Source organism: Andrena cerasifolii, chromosome 5 (assembly GCF_050908995.1).
Source record: "Andrena cerasifolii isolate SP2316 chromosome 5, iyAndCera1_principal, whole genome shotgun sequence".
Lineage (NCBI taxonomy): Eukaryota > Metazoa > Arthropoda > Insecta > Hymenoptera > Andrenidae > Andrena > Andrena cerasifolii.
Window position 1 is genome coordinate 12,498,203 of NC_135122.1, and position 12,022 is coordinate 12,510,224.

At 48.6% G+C, this 12,022-nt stretch overlaps 1 long non-coding RNA gene across 2 annotated transcripts in view; it reads left to right on the plus strand.

Annotated features, from left to right (window-relative positions):
* The first annotated feature begins 6,230 nt into the window (after nucleotides 1-6,230).
* LOC143369084 (uncharacterized) overlaps nucleotides 6,231-12,022 on the plus strand; it is a 47,651-nt gene continuing 41,859 nt past the window's right edge. For both annotated transcript variants that reach the window (XR_013085335.1, XR_013085336.1), the window contains exon 1: nucleotides 6,231-6,475. This is a non-coding gene — a long non-coding RNA (uncharacterized LOC143369084). The remainder of the gene's footprint in view (nucleotides 6,476-12,022) is intronic.

Sequence of the window (12,022 nt, forward strand, 5' to 3'; positions counted from 1 at the left end):
AACTTTCGCGCGATATCAAATATTTACGTATCCCGTTACGTCTGTGCGTATTACCGACAGCCTGCCTATCGTCGCCTTTCAAGACTGCACTTGATGCACTCGTTGCAATTATTCGACGGTTACCACGAGGAATTATTTCCTTGGAAGATCGTCTTCGCACCAACCCTCTTGCACTCTTAACAATCAGCAGGATACGCTCCCAAAGTTTGACCGCGCCAAACTTTTCCAGAGCGCCCTGCACGTACACGCTCGTGGTCGATATCGTTGCGAGGCTATTTCGCGATCCATCAGGTTTAACGATTTCCCAGGCCCGTCGCGATTCCGGCGAGCGAACGCGTTGTAAATTAACGTCTCCATTGTTGGCGCTGTTACAGCGGCTGTCACAGTGTAAAGTTTATATCGCGCGTAGACGAGCGCCGAATTGACACGCGTGCAACGTCCCAATCGGACTCGCGGCAATGATATAGAAACACCGGGGATCCGTTTTTCATCGTTCCCTGATGAAAACGCCGCCGACAGCGTCGAATACGCGGCTCACAATGCAATTAATAATATTCGGGGAAAGCGTGCTGTTTTTCCGCGGACAATCGGCAGCGCGCGATAATCATTTAACCAACGCGGCTCGTTCCCGTCCAGCGCGCGCGGAAACGCGTAATGGAATCTTTGGCGATGAATCGAAACGCGCATCCCGGTTTATCAACGTCGGGTTAAAGGGAACGGACGTTCGTTGAAAACACCCATTGGATAGCGGATCGTAATAAGTTAAACTGTGAACGAACGCGCTTTAAATAGGCGCAAGTGCGATTTTTTTTTTAAACATTTGCAAGCTCCTTTGAATGGCGCGGCACGTAAGTCTGGTCCAGGAGGCTGCGCGAACGCGGCAGTAAACGTTTGCGGCCGCAATTTTTAGCATGCTATTCCTGGCGAGGCTGTTTCGCTACAGTAACGACACGCTGTTACGCCGCTTTGTTTCCTGAAATGAAGAAATTTGCCGCAGGGAGGCGGATTGAAACGGTTGAACACAGTCCGGCCCGGCGTTGCCCGCCGCCTAATTCCACTTCGCGTGTTTTCACACGCGTGGAAAATCCCTGTTCCCGCCCGACTTTGGTTGGCTCTCGAGGTAATTGCTTGGATGGAACAAGCACCTACCCCATCGTGCATAGCTTCTGGAGAATTTCTTTCCTCTGCAGGTACAACAGATATCTCGTTCGAAGTAGCTCGTTCAAGCATGGAATTAGTTAGGACTTCCTCGATATAAACGGCAGCTAGAGGCTGTGACTAATTGGTGCGCAGACTGCCGTACGATCTCAAATGAACTAAACGAGGGCTGTTCTACTTAAGTAGTTATATATTATAAGTACATAAGACAGTTTAAGAAAGTTCGTTTGAAGAGCGAGGCTATTGTTGTTAAGTTGGAAGATTTCACTCATTAACTTGCTCGTCGAGGGTCACAGACGCTGCAAGTGCTTGCGAACGTCGATATAAGTATGGCTGAGTAGATATCAGAAGCTACGCGTAGAGTGATTCTTCGTTGCGCACCAATACTTTATAAACGAGCCTAAGGGACGAAGCGTAAGAGGTGTGCTTCCCCTGCGGATCATTTGATTGAAAGCGCAATCCGTTCCAAAGCGAGTTGAGAAAAGTAAGTAAAACTACCCATGACAAGTGTTGGGAATTCGCGATGTTACGGCGAAAATTTCCGCGCAGATAGAGGAGTAGAGACGTGTCCCGTTTATAATTAGCGAATACCTGTACGCGCGAGTTTGAGAAGTCTCTGAGCGGCGAACGTGCGATTAAGGTTGCTCCTTTTTCAATTCCCACCGGCCAGTGCCAGTCACGCAGCGCTTGGTCTCGGCCCCGATGGTCTGTTTCGCAGACAGTTGCCCCGAGATAATAATGCTAATTACAAGTGAGGACGTCGCGAGGGAGCCCCGATGCGATATTTAAAAAAAACTTTAATTCCATTTACATGCCGTCCCTTCCAGGAATCCGAGATTCGGCTGCACTCTACCACTCTATGCGTTTCGCGATACCGCGCCGTCCCTCTCCCGGATATTCCCTCTCCTTCCCCCCTTTTATACTTGCATTTAACTCTCCTTATTTTACCGTCTCGCATCGGCGCAGAAAATGAAATTCGACAATTTACATTCCACGCATCTTTTACGTGGAATCCCCTGCCCTTCGTTCCTTCCATTTGCACACGCGGACGTGCACGCTATTTTCGGCCACGCGAGCCTCGCTCCTTCTGCATAGAGAACTCCGAGAAACTTAATCGTTGGCCGTCGATATGGCTGCTCCTACGTTCGATTAAGTTTCTTATTTACTCCCCATGCTGCACGGCCAGAGTCTGTTAAAAGCTCAGCCTGCGCTCTGGCCGTCCGTGGATTTTTCCTCCTCTTTTTTTTTTTTAAATCTCATCCCGTATTCCGCGGACGGAGGACGAAATAAGAAAATCTCGAACGGCACCGACTGATTAAGCTGTACTCCGCCGCTGTACTTTCCATTTCTAGGAGCTGTCTCGTTCCTTTTTCATTTCTTTCTTTCATTTGCGTAAGACTTTAGAAACGCCTGGTTAACTCGAACTTGTTATTCTTGCCGGAGGTACAAAGACTAATGAGTAAAGGCTGAGCGTTTCCCACTTTTTCATGCCCGTCCTTAAGTTCTTCTTCTTCTTCCACCACTACTTCTTTCTTCTCCTTCTTCTCATTTTTATTTACTCCCGCGATTCCGGCTCGGCTCTTTTCACGCGACTGCTGCACGGGGATGTATCGTTTAATCGCAGATACCATTGTACTCGAAATGAAAGCCATGCACCAATTTGATTCTTCGGTCAATGAGATGGGAAAATGTCTACAGAGGCTAAAAGTCTCGAAGGAGAGTTCTGTATTCCACGGGACGAGTAGCACCATACGATGCCACTTGTTTCTCATAAAGGAGCAATTTAGCGTGAACGAAAGGAATCGCCGAAGAATCGTGGGAGCCTCCGCTCTCGCGGAGATATTCGGATGCAGTTTTGCTGCCCCCGGGGGCTCTGCCTAGATATTCGCCGATGCTTATCTAGATTCGACTCACAAGTTTCGCAATACCACGCCGCCTTCGTTATTTTTCTCCTCCCTTGTACCGTTTGAATCGCGCTCGATCGGCCGGGAGGATATAATTTACCTCATTCATCGAGATTAATCGAAACGATTCGCGGACTTGTCCGGGGAAAATGTCGTTGGTATCGTTACCAGTCTCTCGCAATTATATTTCCTATTGCACCGGGAGCGGGCCAGGGAAACGTTCGGATTGTCTCTGCCGCTGGAAAAATTATTATAACGACTTTGCGTTCCGACTTGTTGAACTTTAGGCACGGAGATTACGCGAGATGGAAAGTGAAACCGTCGAGGGGCTCGTGAGCGGTAGAGACCCAACGGTCTCCTCTAATATCCGTCGGCGATTTTCCTTTGTTGCGCGACGGCAACTGCTTCTAATGGAACCTTGCACGAATTTCCAGTGGTCCATGGCACAGTTTAAACGTGGCATTTGTCGCGAGGTCTAACTTCTGGTTGACACGTTGCTTTCCATCGGAAGATGTCACTTGACGGATCCGTGAAACGGTCGTGATCCCAGGAGGTCTCGGTAAATCACGATACGAGAGATCATTTAGAGTCGGTCGGCTTAGCTGGCCCTGATAACCGCTGCCCACGTATCACCTCGAGCCAGCGTTACATTCTTTCGATAAATTAGCATGTCCAGATCCTTTAACCGGTCGGTGCTCTACGCTAACAGTGCTTTGCCAACGCGCAGCTTCAGTTTGCCATGTAAAAGCCACTTTTGGTAATCTCTAACTGAACGGTGTTCGATGGAAGTGGTACAAGAATGAGATAGGTATAATGATGCTCGCGGTAGGTACTTCCACTGCCAGGTTACGCTCTTCGTACCTACCTACCTAGGTATTCAAATGTTTGAATATATCGAACTCGGAACGGATCTGGTCAGAATGTGTAACGACGTGAACTTTTTTAACTTGGCCTTTAAATTAGCCAGAGTTAACGCGCTCTTCGCCCCAAGTTGCGCACTTTAACGGGAGACTAGCCGCAATTCTTTTAGCTGCTCCAGCGCGAAGAATTACCAGGGATGTTATATCGCTTTCAATACCGCTGTCCGCGGAAGACGTGCCCGGAGAATTCCCACGAAAGGGGAGGATCTTTTTTATTCATGAACAAGACCGAGTGCCCGGGGATCCGTACGCGCGAAAGATAATACAGACACTTGCTAGAGCAATTTCATTTTCGGTACATCCCCGTTGCAGGACAGCCCCGGCTTAATCGGTTTTGGTCCGCAAGAAGGAACCGCCGCGACCATACCAGCCCGGGGAGAATAAAAAAGGACCCTCCTCTGTTCTCTTTCGCCCCCTTTTTCTTCTTTCACCCTAGCCCGCTGTACTTACTGCGGATGCAGCACTTTTAACGCCCGACCATTTCGTCACGAGCAGGAAGACCGGCACGTGAACAATCGAAGGAAAGTTGAGACCGTACATTTGCGCCCCGGCGGTGACCATAAAGGCGCCAGTCACCTTAAGGATATTATAAGACCGATTCGCGTCCATTTTGTCACTCGTACGGCCACTCTTTCACGAACGGAGGAATATATTTGCTGGAAGAGGGATTTCCCCTTCGGACTTCCTCGCCTTTTTACAGCCTCGTGGTTTCTTGGCTACGTGCCCCAGCGAATCTTCCGTCTTGTTTTTTTCACTGGAAATAATCGATCTCAAGTTCGATTCCAGTCTTCGTGCAAAGTATAATAATAATAATAATAATAATAATAATAATAATAATAATAATAATAATAATAATAATAATAATAATAAGACGTTAAAGGGATTCGGTAGATCACGTCAGTCTGGTTAGTCCTAGGTTAAGTGCGGATGATTGAGAAGAAATAATTTGGTGGCATTTTTTAAAGAGCGTAGAGTGGGAAGTGAACAGATAGCATCGGGAAGAAGATTATAGAAATGAGATGCAGCATAGGAAAATGAACCGGAGAATTTAGCGGAATGTAAAATAGGAGTGGAAAGACGGTGTTCACTTCTGGTATGGCTAGAGTTGGAGGGATGGAATTCGGCGTTGCAAGGGATTAGGTCGCGGAGGTAAAGAGGTGTTTGAGTGGAGAGGACTTTATATACTAAGCAGCAGAGATGAAGGATCTATTTTTTGGGACATGTTTAGCCAGCCATATCCTGGCGATTATTCGAAGCAACTCCTCGGATTCGTGTTAGAAGCTCTTCGCGTTGGTATTCGGACGAATTAAGGGAATTTAGAAGGTTCGATGTTCTCAGTAATGTGGCTGGGGAGAAAGGAAGGGGATCACGAATAAAGGACGAAAAGAGAGGCTCCATAGGACGAAATGTTCCATATTTATGGACAGCAGGGATCAGTCCCGGGCAGCGAAAGGACCCTGGCCGAGTTCATCACGCTCGCTGAATGGCGCGTGAAATTCGTACGAGGCTATTTGGCTAATGGACAGATAAAGGGCCTCGTTGACAATCTTTGGCATTTTCAATCCTTTAATGCACGTCATAAGACACTGATAACGCTCCAGGGGGGGAATCCTCGTGTCTCGAGTCCGGACGTCGGTCCTTCGTGGGCTCCTCTTCCCGCTGGTGGATGTAGCCACGCCAACACACGCGCGCTAAAGGTAGTGTACGTATAACTTTGCACCATTCCCTTGGAGCAATCTCCGGAGGTACTACCAGGACTGGACAATAACTTAGATAAGGGTCCAAAGGTCCGCTTTAATACCGCGATTTTTCAAAGTGACCGCGCATGAGAAAGCTCGTCCCGGCTCGTTTCAACTCGAGCGTCTGAAACGCGCCCAGTTCAGTCGATCCACCCTCGTTCTTGGCCCACGGACACAATGGAATATTTTATTCTCACTGCTCCTACTTTTCTTTTTATCATTTTCCTGCGCTAAATCCATCCCTCGAAGTTACGAGCGCTAATGGCGAAACACCCTGCGCCCCAAGCCCCACGAGATTCACCTGTTCAACGTCGCAGGGTTCTGAGGAAGAATTATTGCAGTACACGTTTACGTCAGTGGTAAAGTACTACGCACAATGAATGACGATCGATCGCCCCTCCACGCCTAGCGATCTTGACACGAGCGAAGAATCGAATTGAGCCGTGCCTAATCGTAAACATCCCGAATCGAGCTGGTCCCGCCAGTCGGTGTCGGTGTCACCCCGCGGTCGCACGCCTCCAGCGTCCCTCGCCTCGCGATACCTGGCCGGAAGCGTTCGCTGTCGGTCGTGATAGATTTTCCGTGACGTGTCAATCGACGGGCAATAGTGACAAGTGCGCGAAGAAGAAGCATGGGGCGATCGAGCCGAGGAGGAGAGGCTTGGAGAGGACGGGAAGCAGAGGGTCCAGTGAAGAAGGACGAGTGCAAAGATGAAGAGAGGTCAGCAGCAGGCGAGGAGGACGATGAGAGTGAGGTAAGCTGGAGAGGGCCGGGTTCTGGAGAGGGTTTCAGTATGGGCATGCACGATGCACGTAGCGAGATAACTGGTTTCGCGGAGCCTGCTATCATGGCACTCTAATTACCAGCCATTACACCCGGCGAACCCCTCTGAATTGTTGCGTTCTCTACCTACACTCGTACTAACCACTCGACCACCGAGACCGGTGTGCCCTGACCGCAGCTTTAAATGCAGAATTAATATACCGGCCGGCACTCATTTTGCGCCGGCGTTGTTGCACGTGGTTTTCTTTCGCCTCTCCTCTTCGTCGCCCTGTCTCCGTCGCCGCGCGTGTTGCGCATCCCTTTCGCCCTTTGTCGCGTCCTTCGCCCACTTCAAGCCACTTTTCCCACCACCCTCGGCGTCCGACGCTCGAATTCGCTACCTTACTGGTAGTTTGTAGCTTGCTATCGTCCCCATTCAATTCAATTCACCGTGGTATATTTCACCGCACAGATCGAAGTTACTTGGATGAAAGTTTGAAGTCAAGGACACCCGACGCACCAGCTGTGCCATTTTTCAGATTAAATATCATATACGTTATTAGGTGTTTACGGAATTGCCCGAGCGTGGGTGAAATATTTGTCGATTCTGTAATTTGTCTGCAAAGTTTGGTGAAAAGTTGTAAGTGAAATTGTGAGAGGAACAGTGCGCTCGGTGGGAGTTGTTTCCCATATTCTGTGCTATTTGATTTCCCGCAAGAAATCTTCTTGGAAAATGCAACCGTGCCGTATTTATACGCGTGTCTCGTAATACGCGTCTCGCAGTCAAAGTGTTAAATTGGGGTGGGTTTGCTCCCTTTTTGGCACGCTCGGCCAGACGGTCCTAGGAAATCGCACGTTAATTTCTTTTTTCTCCCGTTTCTTTGCCTTTCTGTTTTCTTCTTTTTTTTCTACCTCCAACCATCCGTTCGCCACAGGGGAAATTGGTTTTTTCCATTGCACGGCGACGAGCTGGCACGAAAACACGCGGATACAGCCAGCCAAGTCGAAGTAGCCTTTTTTCGCCACACAGGGACCTCGATTATACTCCGGGGAAATGCAAGTGCACCGTTTAATCGCGAAAGAAGCGCAATTTGTCCATCCCCGTACTTCCATTAAATTGTTTCGGTTTTTCGGTGAATCGTTAACGCGTTCCGATGCAATTTTTCGCGACTCGGTCCCATATCTGCTCCCCCGAAATTATCGTCACCCCAAGCTTTCCTCCACCTATCTCTATCGCATCGTTGCTACGCGAAAAATATCCCACGGCAACTACGATATATCGACTGCTGCTTAGGAAATCTACAGCCAGGCGATAATTCATCCCTTAATACATTTCTCAAAGTTCGCCGCCCTGACACCGCTAATTCGAGGCGAAGGACATATAAAATACGGCATCTAACAATTCTCCGCGGTCTATCGTAATGCTATTTGAAAACACGACAATCTATAGCAGCAGGCAAGTGGAAATTCATGAATAATACAGCCACGATTCTAACGCGTGTCCAATAGCTTGGATAGAACATAAATCAATACAGGCGAGACTACCGTTCCTGGACCGTTCGCCAAACAATTTACAGACAATCCCACGCGACGCGACGAGTCATCTTGGATTCAGAGAAAATTTCGCGTATCAATCTCGCTTGGGAAGATTAACGACTCCACGGCAATCCAGCGAGTCTCGCTGCATTATCGGGCGATTATTAGGCCCGCTCGCGAACAGTGGTCGATGGGACTGTGCTCTCTGCACTCCTAAGACTTTATACGCCGATTACTCTCGAGCATGTGTATCCCGCGGTAAACGTATGGGTACACCGACGTATCTCGCGAACCCGCGTATATATTCGCGGCATGTTTCATGCTCATTGGTTCCCCTTTCACATGAACTTTGTGCCGCGTGCACGGTCTCGTCCTCGTTCGGAATCGCTCGCACACGTTTATCCGCCGGGACCAGCTTGCCTACGTACACTGCGATCGCTAACGTTTCTATTCCATTTACGGACGGATAATTAGTTCGAGGGAAGCGCGATCGTTGTAGACTCGCGCGTCGATCTTTTACGATTCGCCCCCTGTCCGTCGTCGCTTGCAGTTCCTCGATTTCACCAGACGGCTCGCGTTGGCCCGATCTCTCCTATCGACGCTCGATTACTAATTTATTACTCGGCGAAAGCTGTTTTAAGACCGTCCCCGAAATAGAAGTCTTAGATAGGTCGACGCCAGCTCGGTGCTGCAGGATTTAAGTGGCCTTTGATGCGGTTTCGCTGCGACGTTTTGGCAGCTCTCGTGCCAATGGTAGATAGGTCAATCGAGGTCTTTCGCATTTAGAGAGATGACGACTTTTCTTGGAAACCTTGGCCAACCTAGTTTCGCCGTTGAACGACACGGGGAAAGCTCGAAAAAGTTTGGTGGCATTTTGGATGAACCGAGTCATTCTTCTGACAAGCTCCCGGCAAGAGGCGTGAAATGGATAACCGCCATGCTGCAACATCGGAATATTCTTCGAAGAGGACGCGGCTCACACCTGCAACTGTCTAATAGTAAATCATTCCTCAGCACGCTCGTTCGCTCCGAAGCACCATCGAACTCAATGTCGTCCTTCGTGCGATAAAAAGGGAAGGTGCATGAAAAAGGGACGCGATCAAATATTATTCTTCTCGAGACGTTTCGCGTCACGGCCACCTCCGATACATCCATTTAAGATAAACACCCTCGCCGGTGTCCCTGAAGATGCGCGCCGCATGAATTTTCAATCACCCCTCGGTGCAGCACGTTGAAGAGCAACGCAGGGACAGAAGGCGAGCCCGTGGAAAAAAATGCGCCGCGGAATAACAAGCTGCATATTTATGAGCTTGCTCTGAAAACGGATCTCGGTGTACGTTGCGGAGGAACAGGCGCTGGCCTAGCATTTCCATCGAACATCGTCGACGACACATCAGCTGGACCAGCGGCTTAAGCCGTTCGCGTCAAATGCGGCCGTTCGGGACACCTTGTATAATGATATGTAGGGCCCTCGGTATCGACGCGTGTATGCATGTACATATGACCTAACGAGATTGCCAGCCACATGCATAAGAATGTGCCGTTAATTAACCACGGCGTATCGGGCATCTGATTGGCTATTTAATTGGATTAGCCGCGCGGTATATACGGTTTCTATGAGAGCGAATACGCGGGACCAGTCTGTACGTACGTGGTAATTACGTTAGTACCTTGGTACATACGTATACCTGTTACACGGCACGAGTGGGTGCTGCCCTGCCGCGATACAGAATGCCAATTGCGGTCCGCACTTCTTCCTTTCGTCCGTTCCTCTGCTTCTCTCCCTTTGCGCCTTTCCCCCATTCCGATTCCCCTTCTCGCGTGGATCGTTGACGCGGGCCCGTCCGTGTTCCCTCATTTTCTACAATCATGCAAATTACTATAAATCACCATTCCGGCCGGGTGTACCGCGGCCGCGGCGGGTTGTAGTTTTGTTAAACAACGACGGTGGAATCGATCCCTGGTACCGCTATCTGATCGACACTGTTAAACCGCTACCACTCTGCAGCTATCCGCCGAGAGCAGGGCCGGGTTAGCTATCTTAATTCAGAGAATCAACTGGTTTAACACCGGGCCCCGTGCCACTTTCGGTGTACGAGATCATTCTGCTAGCCACTGCTAGTTACAACGGTATTTTTAGATTCTTCGATTGGACAATGAAATTAGGAGCAGCTACATACGTAGAGAGACATGTCTCTTAGATAGTCACTGGCTCCAGGTTAATTTCTTCGTCTTGGAGATGGCTAAAAGTACTCAATGCCACTTCTTTCTGGACTTGCTAATCGGACTCGGCAGTGTGGCTATCTTTACAGATCTAGTGAAACGGGTTACGTATTTGAAGGTACCTATATGGTGTTGGGGAAGATCTTTTAAGAATCTTCTACGGGGTCGTCCTTAAATTAAATGACTTTTCGGTTTTACATTTTGACATCTTTTGGCTTTACGTAAAATAGTTTCTTAACCCAATGTTCAATATGAATTGCGTAAAAAACAATCTTCCATCTCCCACGCGGAACCGAGTTAAATGAATTATATAAACCGTTAAAAGAATTTTAATAACCGATAAAATGCAATGTAAAGAATATTACGCAAGGAGGGGGGGATATAAAATCATACGAATTCTTATAGGTACGGGGGGATGGAGGGAGTAAGAAATCGCCGAAATTACCCGTAGCTACGTAATTTAAGAACGGCCCCTACGCTCTCCAGCCTTTTAGCAAAGTTCAGAAAGCAAGTTCACATTCCGCGATGGATGAGTCAATTTAATCCCAGAAACAATTTCTACTACACACGTTCGGCCGTGTAATAGGACACGGAGCACGGGCTACATTCACCACCGTCGACATTTTTCTTGTAACACACGCGTGGTGATATTGCCCCGCTGACATCCCCTCCCGGTACTTTCGATTCGCGAACATCAAGTACACGGGAAGTCGCGAATGAAATCGTGCGTTCCCGGAGAATGAAGACGACGTATGAAACGAGCTGGGGAGACGAGCATTTAAAGGTCGTTCGGGACAGAAAATGAAGCGTCGGAAAGCGAACGACCATTGCGTGGGTGTTACCGTGAGGTTTTCGCCCGTGTCTACGTGCACACGTACAAGCAAACTCGTTTCAGGAAGAGACCCCGTACATGATGTAATGACGCCGTAACCCGTCGCTGATTTACAGCGAAACAAAATCATAAATACGTTGCGCGGCTATTCCACTGTTTCTTATAACGGTGTCAAAATTCCGACGCAAATTGCCTCTTATAGGTACGTACGCCGAGGCTTCTAGTTCTACGCTGATTTGCTTCTAAAGCGTCAGAATCTTACGGAAATTGTCTTCCCGATGACGTTTCATCCCCCATCCTCGTGCTCCGCTCTCCTCGAGGTAAATTAAAAAAATTCCTCGCCCAGTTGGATTTGCATTTAGAATGTTCGATTTGAATAGGAAAATTTTAATAAGAAACACGTTACGCGAACGAGTGTATTCTTTCTCTCTTCTTTAGCACAAGGATCCATGCAGAGATTTAGAAAGAAAAAAAAAACGTAAAAGAACTGCGGCATTGTACGCAAGCTGTACCCCGTAATGTTCATTAGGGAGTTGACGCGAACAGCTGTTGGGGTAACGAGAGAAATTCGAATGAAAAGGGACACAAAATCCTGCAGATCCGACTGCGTGACAATAGATATTCGGCGCGGCTCGTAGAGAGCGTGGGTAGACGACACGCTGCAAATCGTCAGTTGGATTGTTAACGCGTGTTACTGGGTGCTCCACCGCGGCACGGTCGTAAATATATATCTCCTTGTGTTTCACGGTGCGTATTTTGTTGCATAATGGCTTTTACGAAGTGGACCTGCTTTCTTAATACGACCCAGGGTGCTGACTTTTACGCGAGGCGGGGCATGAGTAGTTGCACAAGCGCGGAGGAATTGATTACTCGCCTCGAAGTAACCGAAAGCTACGGCACAAGACGATTTCCACGTTCGAGGCTCCCTTCTCGACAAACTCAAGTTAC